We start from the raw sequence: 13980 nt of genomic DNA on the forward strand, positions 1-13980 counted from the left end.
CCCAATCTCATAAAAATTGCGTAACTTTTTTTGCTATTAATTACTTCATATTTTCTTTTAATCAATGTATTTTATAAGGAGAGGCTATATTCTTTAAGTAGAAAGAAATATTTTCTAAAATTACATAACCCAAAACTACTAAAACAGCTATCAAAATATTTTTTGAAAATTTTATGTACCACTAAAGATCATCCTGCTAATTAGCAAGGCATTATACAGGCCAAGCTTCGGGGAAAACTGGGATGTTGTCTGTAGAAGAGGGGCTCTCCTCTGGGACACAAATGTGTGGATCTTTGTGAAGTTTGGCCGTTGTCCTCCCAGCCCTCTCTGGCCCCTCCTTCTTCCTACAGCGTCTCTTTGTGGTCTCTGTGCTGAACAGTCTCCTCACCATCTTAAAAGTCCTTACTACCTGGTAGGCTGATGTGTGCTTACACTGAAATGGAGGAGACACAACCCTTGTCCAACCCATCAGGGGAGGTGCATGAAGCCACACCACAGCTGTGGTCCCTGTGTGTGCAGCTCTGTGTGATGACTGGGTGTCCTGAAGGAAGCCAAACTACTCTATTTTTCCCCAGTGGTTTTTCCATTGAACCGCTGTGTGTGTGTGTATGTGTTTTCTGTTGAAAGCCTGCTATAACACTGCTTTGTTTTTGGACTAATGTGTACTCAGTGAGAGCTCTTTTGGATGCAAGTGACAGAAAAACCCTTCCTGTGCACATTGAAATAATGATAATTTATCAGCTCACAAAACTGAATAGACTACTGGCTTCAGGCAAGGTTTGATCCAGGGCTAAAATCATGTGACCAGGATGAATTTTTCTTTCCATTTATTTGCCTTGTTCTCTTCACCATGGCTTCCTTCTCTGCAGGCTTTCCCATCATGGTCATAAATGACTACCCTGAGCTCCCAGCGCTCATGTGTCTAGGCTTAAAGGCAACAGAAATAGACAAGCCTCCCTAACCCAGCAACTCCTGCAAAATCCTGCGATCTGTTCTGATTGAAAATTGTAGGGCACATGCCCACCCCAGGATCAATCACTGTTACCAGGGGATATGGCCTTTGATTTATCTGCCCAAAGTCAGTCAACTCTGCCAGAAACACGGGCTGAACGTGGAATAGGAGGTGGCCTCACAGAAGGAAGTTGGGAGGTGGTTGCAATAAGAATGAATGGTGTTGGGGGCAGAAACCATACTCATTCAGCCTATTGGTTAGTATCATGTGCAGCTGCTTATAAAAGAGGAGCAAAAAAGGCTTTAAAAAGATAGAAGAATAGTCCTCTCTCACACAAAATACATATGGATTTGGGTATTGCAAAGCTGGTGTGATGGTCCCATGGTGTCATTAAGAATTTGAATGTAGCCACTCTCAAAATTCCATCATAATCTTAGACGGGTGCTGGAGAAATAGCCTGTTATCCCGGGTTGGGAGTGGGAGGAAACAGATATACAGGGAGATTGGGAAACAAATGGGACCCCTCCCAGCTGAGTCCACAACCACCAAGTCTCATGGGCATACCTAGCTCCAACGGAAGAAAAGATGGAAAAATGTCATCTTTTTTTCCATGAAGCTGAAAATCAGGATTCTGTTATCGTGGGTATCACTTCTTCAACATCACACAGGTGAAGAAACCAAATTCAAAGAGATGAAGCAACTTGTGCCCCCTCACACAGAGAGTAAGCACCAGATCTGGGATCCACACTGATCTCAGCCTCTTCATTCACTCATCCTGATTCCTCATTACTGCAGCAGCCCCTTCTGAGAAGTGGGAGGATCAGAACCCCACCCCCGCATCCAGCCTGGAGTGGGGCTTCATACCTGTCTGTTGATGACTGCCAGGACCATGGTAGGCTTGGGGTGGAGGGATTAGAAGACCAGGCGGTAGTAGTGGTGGTGGTTTGAATACAAATGAGGGCACACACTAATAGGTTCTCCGAAGCAATTAATTCTTAAATCAGAAATTGCATATCAGAATGGATTCACCTGTTTAATACAGAGCTCAGCGCTCTCCTGGAGCAAAATCACATTGCAGCCGGCCTCTCTGCAGCTCAGTAGTTTGAGATTATTTCCTGTGAAGCCAGCACCTCCATCACTTCCATCTTTAGCTTTACTATGTGCTAAATGTGCCTTTAAACTTGTATTGGGGTGTTGGTCACTCACATGCACCCTCCCTGTGTTTATTAGCATGGATCAGTGTTTTAAAACATTTTTTTAAAAATGTTGAATGTCTTTAGACAAGACCTGTGCCACAAACTGTTCCCTGCGGCCTTCCCAGGAGTTGTCAAGTCCCACATGGCTGGCTCCTGAAGGACCCTGCTTTCAAAGGATTTCAATTTGATACGGCTTTTAAAACCTGGCTGTGGGGTTTTTTTTTTTTTTTTTTTTTTTTTCATTTTTCCAGGACAGCAAACAGCTGAGTCAGTGTGGAGCCATGCATAATCTGTCTTTTGAAGCATATCTTTCCAGACCCTGCACTTCTCCTGTCTTTTATTCTTTGTGCTCCCCTACCCTGTCCACATGGTGAGCTCCTTCTGTGTTGAAGAACCAGACCTTCCAACTTTGCACCCCCTACACACGCCTATCTAATCTTGCGTTCTGATCCTCTCTATTCCCTGCAGCAAAACCCAGACAGCCGCATCCTCCTCTTCTGGGACTTTCTCCAGGCTCCACCATCCTTGACCTGGAATCTTCTTTTCTCTCCTCCAGCTGCTGCCCTGGGGTCTTAACTCAAACCCCACTTTGGCCTAGAGACCCTGCCTCCCTCTGTAGGGAGGCCTGCCCCAAGTCCCTATGCCCACACCCAGGCCCTGCTTCTCTGGGGTGGGGGTGGGGAGGGCGGGAGATCAGCATCCCCTGGGGGATTTCTCTGGTTGGTGGAGGAGGGAGACCTGCCTAGGGATGTGACTTGTACAAATAAATCCCTTGTCACTTGTGCTTTCCAAGTGACTTCCAGGTCCACATATTTCACCTGACAAAGGCCTGAGGTGAATGCTATTTTATTTAGGAAAAGTCATTCCTGGGCCCCTTGGAGTTGAACACAAGGGAAGTCCAGAGCCTAGTCTGACCAGGAGGGGAGCTCTATGTTTCTCTGCATAATGAAGTCACAGGAATAAGGCACTTTCTGTCGGCAGCCACGAGCCAGGAGGAGGAGTCCGGGTATTGAGAAAAACAGAGAAGAGAGAAGGTTCTGACCACATGGAAACAGGCTGGGCTTTAGGGAGAAAAGTAGCCCAGGGAGAAACTCTAGGCGGTTGTGGGGTAGAGCAGGAACAGGAACTGGATTTTGCTTTTTGTGGGGTTTTCCTGTGGCTTTACTGGGGTATGATTGACAAATAAAAATCATACAGTAAGGCCGGGTGTGATGGCTCACACCTGTAATCCCAGCACTTTGGGAGACTGAGGCAGGTGGATCACCTGAGGTCAGGAGTTCGAGACCAGCCTGGCCAACATGGTGAAACCCCATATCTACTAATAATACAAAATTAGCCAAGCGTGGGGGTGCCCACCTGTAATCCCAGCTACTCAGGAGGCTGAGGCAGGAGTATCGCTTGAACCTGGGAGGCAGAGGTTGCAGTGAGCCAAGATTGTGCCATTGCACGATCTTGTTGCCTGGGCAACAAGAACAAAACTCCATCTCAAAAAAAAAAAAAAAAAGTCATACAGTAGTCTCACTTAATGTCATAGGTACATTCTTGGAAACTGAAACTTGAAGTGAAACAATGTAAATGAAACTCATTTTTCTACAGGTTAATTGATGTAAACAAGAGTTAAGTTTCTATGGCATATTTCTGGTTACAAAAACCTCATCAAACTTCTAAATAAAGACCAAAACACTGCTAGTATTACCTACTGAAAACCATGTTTTTCGAGGATGCGGTGTATATATCTAATGTATACAATGTGGTGATTTGATATTATTTATACATGATGAAGTGATTACCACAATCAAGCCAATAAACACCTCCGTTACCTCCCTTAGTTACCATTTAAGAGCACAAGATCTGCTGCCTTAGCAAATTTCAAGTGTACAAGAGGGCATTTTAAACTACAGCCGCCATGCTCTACATTAGATCCCAAGATCATATTCATCCTATTACTGAAAGTTTGTCCCCCTTGAACAGCAAAGTGATTGGATTTTAAACTGTTTCCTGCTCTGAGTTCTAAGGGCCTCCCTTTCTGACAGCTCCCTGTCCCCCAGCCCAAACCTTCAGGACAAATCTGTTACATGCCATGGTCCTCGTGAGAGGAGCTGGGAAGGAGGAGGAGGGGGCAGAGAGGGATTTACAGCCTAGGGCAGCAAAGCTAGTGGAGGTCACCAATCCAGCTCTAGCTGGATAATTGGTGTAAGGGACAAGGACTTGGTGTAAGGGACATTGGGAGAATACAACATGTCCCTCGGGAGTTCTCAGGACTCCCCAGAGTGAGTGACGGGGGCTCAAGCCTATTTGTTTTGCCATTAAGTGTGGTTCCAGAAGACTGGGTCTACTGGAATGCACGTTCTTAGTGAGAAACTTGATAAAAGCTCCCTGCCTCTGCAGAGTTCTCTACACACTGTTCAGAGCAGGAGGCATGGAGGTTATTAGCGGTCTGCCAGCGCTCATGCTCCCTGGCTGCCTGCTATCTCAGGAAGGCTCTGCTTCCCCCATGAGGCAGAGAGAACTAGAAATTGCTGCCGGGGCATCTCCTGAATCAAGGGGGCTGGTTTCTATTCTTATCTCTGGCACTGCCAGGTCGTGCAACCGAACCATGGTCATTCTCAGCTGTTCAGCTCGACCTGAAAAGGAGGAGGGACGGTATCCACTGTTCCTGCACCCAAGCGGGGTGGTGAACACTGGGCCCCCACCAGCCATCTGCCTCTCAGAAATTAATGAGGAGAGGTCCAGAGTCTATACTCAGAAGGTCTGGGTGTGGATTCTGACCTCCCGCCTCCAACCTGGGGTGTGGCGAGAGGAAGTCACATCACCTGTCTGGAGTAAGGGCGGTGCCACCTTGACTCACAGGGTCGCAGGAGGAGATGCTGGTGAGCAGCTGGCATATGTGATAAGCACCTTAGTAATTGCTGTTGTCACTGAGGGTCCAGGTGGGCTTTCTGCCTTTGGACAGGACCCCAGCCAGTGACAGACAGGAAGCTCTGTGCCCAGCACTGAGGAGGGGAAACTGCCTGGAGTTAGCAGCGATGCCAGAGTCCAGCACCTGATCCTGCTCTAAGGCAGGCGCTGGCACCAGGGGAACAGGTGCTATGGTTTGAATGTTTAGTCCCCTCCAAAACTCATGTTGAAACTTAATCTTCAATGTAATAGCATTAAGAGGTGAGGGCTTTCAGAGAGGGGCCTTTAAGAGGGAGTAAATTGATCGGCTCATGGAGTAATAGATTAATGGACTAATCGATTACTGAGTTATCATGAGAGTGGGTCTGTATAAAAGCCGGTTTAGCTTTCAGTGGCCCCTCATGGCCCACTCACTCTGTGATGCCCTGAACCACCTCTGAACTCTGCAAAGAGACCCCACCAGCAAGAAGGCCTCACCAGATGTGGCCCCTTCACCTTGGACTTCTCAGCCTCCAGACCTGTAAGAAATAAATTCCTTTTCTTTATAAACGACCCAGTTTCAGGTATTAGTTATGACAACAGAAAACAGACTAAGACACTAGGTTCCCCAGGGTGGTGAGATGGGGGGAGATGAGCAGCAAAGTATTCTGTGTACACAGAACCCCACCCTCACCCCAGACATGGGCCTCCAGCTGCCCAGCTGGAAGGCAGCCTAGCCATTGTGTGGTGAGGCTGGGCTTCAGGAGGCCCTCATGCCTGTCATATTGGAGACAGCGATGCCAAAGACCATCTGCAGCTGAGGAAGGGTGGGAGAGGCTGCACCTGACCCACCACTCCTAGATCCTGCTACCATCACCACGAATGAGGCACCAGGCCAGAGGGAGAAGAGTTTGGGCTTGGGAGTGACATGAGTCTGCACCAAACCCTGACTCTGCCACCCCTTACTGGTTTCAGGGCCTTCTACAATCCCTCTCTCCCCTGAGCCTCTGTTTGCTCATCTGAAAAATGAAGATGCTGCTTAACAAGGCATGAGAATTACATGAAGCCCTGTTCTTCCCATGGCAGCATATGGCCTCTCTGGGACTCCTAGCTCGTGGAGCCCCCACCAGCTGTACCTACCCTGACAAATAATGGGATCGTCTCAGTTACTCTCCACGGGAAGGGTCAGCCTGGGAGAGCTCTGTCCTCTTCCTCTCATCTCTCGTCAAAGTAGGAGTCGGGGAGGAGAGGGAGCACCCCTGAATGGGCTCCAGACCCTAAGATGAAAAGATTTGCATGCATTCATCAGTCACTGTAGAGCTCAGCTTTCTAATCAGGTTTGGAAGGACTTGAGTGTCCTGGCCAGCCAGACAGTCCAGGAGTTGAAAGCTGTGGTTGGGAGGGGAGGCCTGTGGCAGATTTTGTCCATAAAGTAGAATGTTTAAGAGAATTGTGGTGTTCAAGCCAGGCAAACTGTCTTGGGGGCTATGCACCCTGGAGCCTCAATGATATTGATAGGCTTACAATGTCAATTAAAGTTTGGAATGCTTTCCAGACTCTTAGCACAGTGACTGACATCCGGTAAGCCCTAAGTAAGTAGCAAGTTTTTTTTTTTACCATATGGGTTCTATTAAAAGGGATAGAAAACCCCATCCCAAACTGACTTAACAACAACCAAAGAAAAAAAAAAAAAACGAAGCTGGGGGGTGGGGGTGGAATTTATTGGCTTTACAATTTAAACGTCTGGAGCTAATAATTTCAGGCAGTACTTGATTTAAATGCTTGAGTCCCCAGAGTGTATTCCTCTGTGTCTCTCTCTTGGCTCCATACCCCACAGTTTTTTCCCCATCATGGCAGCAAGACTTCTACAGCAGCTCCCACTTCCAAGCCCAGCAGGAAGGGTGTAAATGCTTCCTGCAGGGGTTGCGAACACAGCGCCTGGGTTTGCTCTGATCCAATTTGATGTCTTGGCCCAAAATTTGTGCCAATCAGTGAGTGAGTTGGTCACTGAGCCAAGTAGGGAGTGGGGGATAGAACATGCCAAAGGGCCTAGATGAGTTCTAAATCTGGAGACTGATGGTGAGGCCCCTGCAAATGCCATGCCTTGAGAATGAGGCTGGAATGGGTCCCCAAATTAGAATCAGGAGCCATGACTGGAAGTAGGGTAAATGGATGCTGGGCAGGCATACAATGACCATTATTTCATAGTGATTAGCATTGACTAAATGTACTTGGTGGTTCTAACAATATTAGACTTTCAGAGCCAGGTCCTTATGTTGCCTTGATGCCCCAAAATATGTCCTTTGTCCCCCTAGGTGGAGGCTGGACTGCATTCTGGGGGTGCAGGTGGTCTTTTCCCTGTATCTCAGTCCCCTGACAGACATCACCTCCAATTATATACCAAGCATCCCCATCATGCCATGGAATAGCATCTCATGAAACACAAGAAAATCTGCTGCACTCATTCATCACAAAAATGGCTCCATTCTTGGGAGAGTTTCTCTGCGTAACCACAGAAATCCAATTATCTTCTCTTCAGAAAGTGTACATGTGGAGACCACTTTCTCTAATTAATTGGTTCTATTGCTTGTGATGGGCCCTTCAGGGGGCCTGAGATGAGAGCTCTGCCTGGGAGGCTGATCAGAGACGTGCGATCTTGGCTGCCCAAGGCCTTCCATTGGCTGAGCACAGCGAAGCAGCAATCTCGGGTCAGCTTTACCGAGACAGCCTCTTGCTCTCTGCACTAAAACATGTGTTGCCAGCACTTGTAGGCAAGGCTCCTGTCTTCCTCTTTTTTCCTACTTTATTCTACGACCTAGAAAAACACCTCTACTCTGGGTGACAGGGTGGTGTGTGGAGGGTGGCTCTTGTGTCCACGTATTCACTTGTCCCTTCAGCTCCTGCAAGTCCCCTCTTCCCCGTTTGCTTCCAATCCCAGTCCTAGTTTCTCCAGAGTTCCCCAGAGAGGACCTTGCTTGTGCTCTGCCAGTTGCCCAGACTGGGTCCTGCAGCTGGCTCTGATTTTGGGGTGCCACAGCTTCTGGGTCCTGGCCAGTGCTGCTGACCTACTTGGCACAGGCACCAACCATGACGATTCCTCCATCCTGGTGGTTCCTGGCTGAATAATGATCCCCAACAATGTCCATATCTCACTTCCAGAAACCTGTGAATGTTACCTGATATGAGATTTTGCAGGTGTGATTAACTTAAAGATCTTGAATTGGAGAGATCACCTGGATTCGCCTGGAGGGCCTGTATGGCCTGATATAATCACCGATGTCCTTAGAGAGGCAGAAGATGAGAACAAGGAGAAGGCTATGTGAAATGGAAGCAGAATGGTCCAAAAAGCATAGTTAGATAGAACGAAAAATATCTAGTATTTGATAGCACAACAGGGTGACTACCGTCAACAAACATTTATTATATATTTTTAAATAACTAAAAAAGTGTAATTGGAATGTCTGTAACACAAAGACAAGTGATGGATACCCCATTTTCCCTGATGTGATTACATGTTGCATACCTGTATCAAAATATCTCCTGCACATCATAAAGATTAAAAATAACAACATGTAATTGAAAAACAAAACAAAACAAAAAAAAACAGAGATTGAAGTGATGTGGCTATGCCCCAAGGAACACGGGCAGTCTTGAGAAGCAAGGATTGGGGAGCAGAAGAATTGTCCGGAGGCCTCTAGAGGAACCAGCCCTGCAGACATCTTGATTTTAACCCACGAGGCAGATTTTGGAATTGACCTCCAAATCTGTAAGAGAGTAAATGTGTGTTGTTTTAAGCCACTGCATTTGTGATCATTAGTTACAGAAGCAACAGGAAACTAATCCACTGGCTCTGACTGGCTCTCTTGAAAAGTGAAGTGGGGGGATGGAGAATGGCTTTCACCCCTGTAAGTAGCACCTGACAGTGGGGAATCCCAAAGAAGTGTTGCTTGGGCTCCAGTGTTGTGGGAGCTCACAGGAAGCAGTGCTTTCAGTTCTTATCTGTTTGAAGTCATAGAGAGTGTGGCCAGGTATTGGGATGTGCTGCTGTCCTGAGACTCAGCATTCTCCTCCATTGCTGGGGTGTCAGCCAAGTCAGTGAGTCCTGCTGGTGCTATGTGCCCTCACTCTGATCTATTATCGCCAAGGGGTTCCTCAGCCCCTGGACAAAGACCTTGAAATAACCTCAAAATAACCATAGGAGCAAGGTTTGCCATATCAAGGAACCACTGCTCTTAGTTATAAAAAGAGTATGTTCCATGGATATCAGGGAGCCTGGGTTTACCTCCCTACACTTGTGAGAGAAAAACATATGCAACAGAAGGTAAGAAATGAGGCCTGGTTGTCTGTAACCCTGAATCTCAGTATCTTCTCTACTCGGCCAAACATTCCCCTGCCACTTGTGAAAGAGTTGAAAGGATTTTAATAATAATCCTAACACTTGTTGAGTACCTACTAAATGCTTGGTGCTAACTGCTTTATGTGGAAGATCACATTTGACCCTCCCAATAATTTCACAAGGAAAACACTATTATTATTCCTATTTTACAGATGAGGAAATAATGGTCTACCCTAATTCAAGTCTTGGGATTGTTATGGGATCAACATGTTGTATGCATGTTGTGCAGTAACAGACCAATTATCCTGACACAGTAGGGTTTGCAGCAAAGAAAGAGTTTAATGATAGCAGGGTGCTGAGTGAGGAGATGAAAGGAGACCCCCAAAACCATCTCCCTGAGGAGTTCTGGGCTGGGGATTTTAAGGGGATTATGGAGGGTGAGGAGCTGGAAAATTGAGGTCATTGATTGGTCAGGGTATGGGGGGTGAAATCAGCAGTATGTGGAGACTGCACTCTTTGGTGAGTCACCTTCTTATGGGCTCCTTCAGACCAGCTGACATCAGTAGTTTGACTGGCATGTAGGATCTAAAAGCATATCCCAAAGGGAAAACTTAATGTTTCATAATATTAATGCTATATAGCTGCTCTATGGAACAGTTAAGGGGAACTATGTAGTTTTGTAACAGGATCTACATAATGCTAGAGCAATAGAAAAAACTATGAGGAAGCAGGTCAGAGAGCAGGCTGAACTAGTGATTAATGCTGAATGTGCTGCAAGCCTGGTTTATTTTCGTTTCTCCCTCTCTCTTCATCTCTGATTATTTTATAAAGTTTATAGAAACAATTTCAGGATCAGACTATGTTTGGAGAGTGTTAGATACTGTACCCCTAGCTGTGGTAACTGATAAACACCAAAATCTCAGTGACTAAAGTTTATCTCTTATTTATAAAAAATCTAGTTGGTGACTAAACTCCATGTAGTCATTCAGGGATCCAGGCTTTCCTTTTTGAGGCTTTCCCATCCCAACACCTTCAGAGTCCTTATAGTTCAGCTGTGAATGGGGAAAGTGAGAAAGGGTTCCCCTGACAGGAGTTTCATGGCCCAGATCTGGAAGTGATGACATCACTTCTGGCTATACTCATTGGCCAGAACTCAGTCATATGACCATGCCTAATTGCAAGGAAGCTGGAGAAATGTGTTTGGTCATGTGCCTGGGAGAAAAGGGAACCCAGAACATTGCCACTGCCTCAGAAGAAAGACTCTCTAATAACTCCCCAGTTTCTAAATTGGGCAAGCACATAGATGGTGATTCCATTAACCCAAGAGAAGAAGATGATCCACTGTATACCTATTAGAATAATTAAAATCCAATAGGACACTAACAACATGAAATGCTAGTGAAGATGTGGAGCAAGAGGAGCTCTCATTCATTGTTGGTGCAAATGCAAAATGGTATAGCCACTTTGGAAGACAGTTTGGCAGTTTCCTACAAGACAAACATAACCTTACCACATGATCTAGCCATCACTCTCCTTGGTGTTTACCCAGAGGAGTTGAAAACTTATGTCTACAAAAAGCCTGTACATAGATGTTTATGGCACTTTTAGTCATAATTGCCAAAACTTGGAAGCAAACCGATGTCCTTCAGTAGGTGAGTGGATAAAAATAAACAATGGTTCATCTAGATGATGGAATATTATTCCATGTTAAAATAAATGAGTTTTCCAAATATTAGAAGGAGCCTAAATGCCTACAGGGACTGGTAAGTAAATTGTGATACATCCATATAATGAAACATCATGTAATTATGAAAAAGATTAAGATAGCTCAGTAGGTTTGGCACACATGTGAGTGATATATTGAAGTGTGAAAATATGAAATGAGTTCCAATTTGTAAGTGTGTATTTGGGTGAAAATGCCCCATTTTCTTAACAGTAATTATTTCTTGAAATAAAATTATGGGCTTAAAGAGTAAAGGGAACTTTTACTTCTTTATTTAAAAGTAAGCATTAACTGTTCTTATAATTTAGTAAGAAGTTAAATAAATAGGTCGACATGCAAAAGAGACATTAATTTTATAAATAAATGGAGGGACATAGAAAGAAAAGAAAAATAGAGCTAATAAGCTAAAATAAGGAAATATGTCAAATTTTGACAAATAATAAAAATAAAGTAATGATGAGTTCCTTTATCAAAAAATAGTCAAACAACAAAATGACATTAAAATATCACACCTTATGCTGGCAAAGGTGCAAGGAAATGGACATTTTCTTGTATAAGTAATGACATTTAAATTTTACTTAAGTCTTTGGGGATGAAGTTTGGCAATTTGTACCAAGGGCAATAAGAATATTTATGCCCTGGGACTCACAGTAATCTTAACTCTGAAGTGTAATGTTTGGTGACAATTCAATTCAAATGAAAGTTCTTATACACAAACGCAGTGAAAATCTGGGATTAATCTGAGATAGAGTAGTTAAGTATAATCAGGGACAGTTATTGTGGGGAATTAAACAATTATGATATTTATAGGCACCCAGTAAGAGCTAAGTAAATGCTAGCTGCTGTTATGATTATTATTATTTTCCACTGAAAACTGAATCATTAAAACAATGAGCTTTGTTTTTTGTTTTTTTTTTTAAGTGTTTTAAAAAAGAAATGAGCTTTCAAGCTATAAAAAGACGTGGAAGAAGGTTCCAAGATGGCCGAATAGGAACAGCTCCAGTCTACAGCTCCCAGTGTGAGGGACGCAGAAGACAGGTGATTTCTGCATTTCCAAATGAGGTACCGGGTTCATCTCACTGGGGTTTGTCGGACTGTGGGTGCAGGGCAGTGGGTGCAGGACAGTGGGTGCAGCCCACTGAGCATGAGCCCAAGCAGGGCGAGGCATCACCACACCTGGGAAGCACAAGGGGTTAGGGAATTCCCTTTCCTAGCCAAGGAAAGCTATGACAGATGGCACCTGGAAAATCGAGTTACTCCCATCCTAATACTGCACTTTTCCAATGGTCTTAGCAAAGGGCACACCAGGAGATTATATCCCATGCCTGACTCAGAAGGTCCCATGCCCACGGAGCCTCCCTCATTGCTAGCACAGCAGTCTGAGATTGAACTGCAAGGCAGCAGCAAGGCTGGGGGAGGGGCGCCCGCCATTGCTGAAGCTTGAGTAGGTAAACAAAGCAGTGGGGGAAGCTCGAACTGGGTGGAACCCACTGCAGATCAAGGAGGCCAGCCTGCCTCTGTAGACTCCACCACTGGGGGCGGGGCATAGCCAAACAAAAGGCAGCAGAAACCTCTGCAGACTTAACTGTCCCTGTCTGACAGCTTTGAAGAGAGTAGTGGTTCTCCCAGCATGGAGTTTTACATCTGAGAACGGTCAGACTGTCTCCTCAAGTGGGCCCCTGACCCCTGAGTAGCCTAACTGGGAGGCACCCTCCAGTAGGGGCAGACTGACACCTCACACGGATGGATACCCCTCTGAGATGAAACTTCCAGAGGAATGATCAAGCAGCAACATTTGCTGTTCAGCAATATTGGCTGTTCTGCAGCCTCTGCTGCTGATACCTACACAGACAGGGTCTGGAGTGGACCTCCACCAACTCCAACAGACCTGCAACTGAGGGTCCTGACTGTTAGAAGGAAAACTAACAAACAGAAAGGACATCCACACCAAAGCCCCATCTGTACATCACCATAATCAAAGACCAAACGTAGATAAAACCACAAAGATGAGGAAAAACAGAGCAGAAAAGCTGAAAATTCTAAAAATCAGAGCACCTCTCCCTCTCAAAAGGAATGCACCTCCTCACCAGCAATGGAACAAAGTTGGACGGAGAATGACTTTGACTAGTTGAGAGTAGAAGGTTTCAATCAGACTTCTCCAAGCTAAAGGAGGAAATTTGACCTCATCGCAAAGTAGTTAAAACCTTGAAAAAAGATTAGAAGAATGGTTAACTAGAATAAACAGTGTAGAGAAGTTCTCAAATGACCTGATGGAGCTGAAAACCATGGCACAAGAACTACGTGATGCATGCACAAGATTCAGTAGCCGATTCGATCAACTGGAAGGAAGGGTATCAGTGATTGAAGATCAAATGAATGAAATAAAGCGAGAAGAGAAGTTTAGAGAAAAAAGAGTAAAAAGAAACGAACAAAGCCTCCAAGAAATATGGGACTATGTGAAAAGACCAAATCTACGTCGGATTGGTGTACATGAAAGTAACAGGGAGAATGGAACCAAGTTGGAAAACACTCTGCAGGATATTATCCAGGAGAACTTCCCCAATCTAGCAAGGCAGGCCAACATTCAAATTCAGGAAATACAGAGAATGCCACAAAAATACTCCTCGAGAAGAGCAACTCTAAGACACATAATTGTCAGATTCACCAAAGTTGAAATGAAGGAAAAAATCTTAAGGGAAGCCAGAGAGAAAGGTTGGGTTACCCACAAAGGGAAGCCCATCAGACTAACAGCAGATCTCTCAGCAGAAACTCTACAAGCCAGAAGAGAGTGGGGGCCAATATTCAACATTCTTAAAGAAAAGAATTTTCAACCCAGAATTTCATATCCAGCCAAACTAAGTTTCATAAGTGAAGGAGAAATAAAATCCTTTACAGA

The sequence above is a fragment of the Rhinopithecus bieti genome, unplaced genomic scaffold, assembly GCF_001698545.2.
Source record: "Rhinopithecus bieti isolate Rb0 unplaced genomic scaffold, ASM169854v2 scaffold_61461, whole genome shotgun sequence".
Lineage (NCBI taxonomy): Eukaryota > Metazoa > Chordata > Mammalia > Primates > Cercopithecidae > Rhinopithecus > Rhinopithecus bieti.